The following is a 4,218-nucleotide window of genomic DNA, read 5'->3' as shown; positions in this document are numbered from 1 at the left end:
CAAAGAGTTCACAGACCCGTGAAGGCAACACGTTGCTGCTCTCAAACATGACAAGGTAAGCTCGTTTAAACTCTGCAGTCAGAGTATATATATAGAGTATATTCGTTTTAAGTTTTCTCTTAAAAAAGAAGAAGGAGAAAAAGAAGAAGAACTTTTATTGTCATTGCACACAAGTTACAACGAAATATATATATATAAAAGAAAACGATCTCTTGTACATTTATATATGTTTTTTTGTTTATTGGTTGTATGTCTTTTATATTTTAATTTTTTATTTATTTATTTTTTTTTTCTTTTTGGTAATAGCAAATAATCGATATGTTCCTGGCTCTGTGCTGTGATCAAATTGAACTGACCTACAGTATTTTATATTGTATTGAAGTTATGTTTGATTGGATTATCAAATATCTGATTATTAGCATGTATATATTTCATGAATACCTGCTCCTGTGTGGCCATTTTAACTCAAAGTGGCCTACAAGGACAATATGTTTTAGAAATATTTATTATTAGTTAATAACGCGTCAATCTGCGAGTCACAGACCTCTCCCTCAACAACCCCGTCCCATTTATTTGTTGCAGAAAATCCCCTTAAAAAAAGGCGTTTCACAAATGCAATTTCCTGCCCAACAATACACAATAAAGTCGGTAGTAGTTTAAATGTTACTTCCAATGCCACTTGTTCATTTCTAAAATCCCCCGACAGAGGGCGGCGTGCAACAACAGTTGCTGGAGAACTCGCGTGATTTCAGGAACTTGAATCAAGCCTGTGATCTTGACTTTTATGGTACGTACGGAAATGAAGTGTATGCTCTTCATGCTCACACTTCCTTGCTGCTTAGCGACATTCAGTTTTCAGTCACGGTAGTTCTATACGGGCTGTAGTTGTCATACATGCGGTACACGCAACACGCAACATGTGCGCCACATTGTGAAATTAACGCACCGACTCTGTATTTTCTGCCAACAGAGGGACACAGTTGGACATGAAAACCCATTGATGGAGGCATGCTTTAAAATCAGGGTCAGATTTATTCGATTGTGCATGCGCGCACGCAAATAAGTAGATAGATAGATAGATAGATAGATAGATAGATAGATAGATAGATAGATAGATAGATAGATAGATAGATACCTAACACGTGGTCTTTATGTATTTATTTATCAGCTTTGTTCAGTGCGTCCTCATATCTATCTGTCTTTTACGTTTTTATTCACTTAAATAAGCAATAAAACAACAACCAAAAAAAAAAGGAATGGCACGCACGCTACCACTGTGAACTTTCCTTTTCGCTTATCTAACTTTACTTATGCACTGTTCGTGATGCTTGGTGTCTTTGTTCTATGAAACAAACTGATCCACTCTCCGCTGCTCTGAATGAAGCGGGACATACAGTTTCTTCCTGACGTCACTCGGCGACTCCGGCTGGCTGAGCTCAGATCAGCTGAGAGGAGAGAAGAGGGGAGGGGAGGGGAGGAGAGGAGAGGAGAGGAGAGGACAGGACAGGAGAGCCCAGAGGCAGCAGCAGCATCGCTGGCGGAGGAGGCGGTGGCGGCGGCGACGACGCAGCGACCGGACGCAGATTTGCCCAGAGACACCGGAGATTCACGGACTTGGACATGTAGCGAGTTTTCTTCTCCTGTCTGCACGAGGTAAGGCCCGCTCCGATCTCCGTTTCTGCGTCTCGCTCCTCGCGTAAACACCTGTTAAATGACACACGCCGCAGATGCACGGAGGGGGGGGGGGGGATGACCGCGGACCTTCCAGTCGGTGCGTTAACGAGCCTTTAAAAGATGTTTAAAGTTTGTTTCAGTGCAGGATATCGTGGCATCAGAAGTCACGATATTGATAAAGTGTCACTAAACTCTAGAAATAGAGAAATCTGCAAAACAGACGTACAAATTTCCCCAATGCTGCTTCTGTGAGTGATGTTCACACACTTACCCCTTTTCAGCAGAAATGCTCTGTCAAGTAGGGCATTTTCAGTCCTGAGAATAATAAATATAGACTAGACTTAATCTTTAGACAGGCACTCAGTTCATTTACCTTATGTGTGATTTAATAACTCCAGTCTCTGCGAATGGTCTCATTCATCAAGGCCATGGTAAATCTATCTGCCTATCCTCAAGAAACCACAACCAGCTGCCTTTCTTTAACCTTTTTTTTTTTTTTTTTTTTTTGCTGATAATGCTTCCAGCTTACTGCTAAGGAAAGTCCGGCCAAGCATGCCTGCAACCCTGCCGGTCATTTACGTGTTTGTTGAGATGCTACAGTTGCCTAAGGCTCCGTGTTGAAACAGGCTTCAGCAGCTCAGATAAAGTCAGATAAGAGTGAGCAGGAGATGTATTTGGGGGTTTGTCATCGCAATTACAAGGAAACCAGTCAGTCTTGACTGTATCTAATCTGCTATTCCTCATGTTTCGCGTCCCAAAGGTTGCATTCCTCCTGTCTCCACTTAACACTTTACCAAAACGTCATTGGAGCTAATGAGTATTGCACATTAGAGGGGCCCAGAGCTGCAAAGAGGAATTTACTATCTAATTTTTTTTAATTTATTTATTTTTTTGTTATTTTGTGGATTTCAATCTTTTTTTTTCTGACCGTCTTCTGCAATTGTGCAGTGTTAAGAGAAAAAAAAGCCTCACTCAGGTTGTTTAGTTCCACATGACTGTATAATTATGACTTTAGCCTGGGTGGGCTGTCTCACCTAGAGCACGCACAGCCCTGTCAGAGAGGGCAAGGGCTGGAGGGGTCAGGGGGCTCTGAGCGCTGACCATCTGGCCCTCGGGGGGCTGGTTTCCTCACTGGGTGCCTTTGTTCCCCCGCGAACAATTGGGACTTAATCTGGGAGGAGATAAGCAAGCCCCTGTGACACCACTCCTGCACTCAGGCAGGTTTCTCTCTTTAGCCTTGAAGGAGACATCTCTTTCCCGCGTGGCTTTGTGACGGGCTCGTCTCGGTCAGGTTTAGTGGCTCACAAGTGGTGCGTCGGCCTGCAAACTTAATTATTATTCCGCTTTCCACATCTACCGGGGAGATTAGTGGTCACCAATCCAATTAACAATAAACATTAATGTTATTTATGACGAGTAATAAACGCGCGCAGGTCACTCAAAATTGGGACTCCTTTCCATTCCCTCCTTCAAAAGGTGACCTGTTTAAAATAATGACACTTCTTTCCAGTGCGCTCTGTGGATGCGTTGTCGAGTCTTTTATCTTGTTGTGATAATGGTTCCCTCTATCCCTCCGTTTCTTCTTTTTTTTTTTTACCAAACTCCTCATTCACACATGTTTTGTTGTGTTGAAGACCCGCTGTGAGGCAAAGAGGGTTTCCAAAAATGCAACATGACATTTCTCTCATGACAAAGCTCAGCCAAGCAGCGGATAGATGACTAGTTCACATCCATTTGTACATAAGGCAATTGTCACCACGGTAACAGATTTGAATGATTTATTTTCTGTCATTATTCTATTACTGCAATTTTGAGCATGTCAGGATTCTGATTTTGCTTTTCCTGCCCTGTGTCGGCCCTGTTTGTTTTTTTTTTGTTTTTTTTATGGAAAAAAGATTCATTCGACCACCTTCCCAACGACAAACCTCTGTGTGATAAATCACTGATATTTGTATTCAGCGTCACAACAAAAAGTGCACACATTCTAATCGATTACCAATCCAGTCAGCAACAAAGAGGTCTCAGTTTCTGCAGCCAGCTCCAGAAACGTGTCATTTTAGATATTGACGTGCGTAGCAGAAATCTTTCGCGTGAGACACCCTCGCGGATCATTCGCGGCACCGGTTTAGGACACATAAAGCACCACTGGGGCTGGTCTGCAGAGCGGGCAGATGTTTCTGTTGATCCTTTCAGAGGTGCTTCTCAGTGGGCTCTTCTGATCACGAGTGCAGATGGCAGAGAGGGACAAAAACCTGACCGGAGAGATCAGTGCTATTGTTTCACACTCTTCTGGCTGCGGTGTGACGGGGACCCAGAAAACAGGTGGTCCTCAAAACAGGCGTCATTCATCAGATCGCTGAGGGCAGGACCCCCTTTTTCCTTATACACAATGAAGTTGTTGACATAAGTCATTTAAACTATTTACGTGGTCCAAACATACCCAATTAGACGTCAGTGGTGGAAAAAGAGTGTTTTGATCTTGCAAAACATAAAAAGCTTGTGGTGACTACATAAATCTGGATACTCACTGAGAGTTTTTATTTG

At 42.8% G+C, this 4,218-nt stretch overlaps 1 protein-coding gene across 5 annotated transcripts in view; it reads left to right on the top strand.

Annotated features, from left to right (window-relative positions):
* Positions 1 to 1,125: 1,125 nt before the first annotated feature.
* greb1l (GREB1 like retinoic acid receptor coactivator) overlaps positions 1,126 to 4,218 on the top strand; it is a 38,821-nt gene continuing 35,728 nt past the window's right edge. For 3 of the 5 annotated variants that reach the window (XM_047590127.1, XM_047590124.1, XM_047590122.1), the window contains exon 1: positions 1,126 to 1,653. The gene's annotated coding sequence lies outside the window, so the exon portion shown is untranslated. The remainder of the gene's footprint in view (positions 1,654 to 4,218) is intronic. The other 2 variants (XM_047590126.1, XM_047590125.1) reach the window with 1 other exon arrangement.

Source organism: Mugil cephalus, chromosome 7 (genome assembly GCF_022458985.1).
Source record: "Mugil cephalus isolate CIBA_MC_2020 chromosome 7, CIBA_Mcephalus_1.1, whole genome shotgun sequence".
NCBI lineage: Eukaryota > Metazoa > Chordata > Actinopteri > Mugiliformes > Mugilidae > Mugil > Mugil cephalus.
The sequence above is the reverse complement of the archived record's forward strand: the minus strand, read 5'-3'. Positions and strand labels throughout refer to the sequence as shown.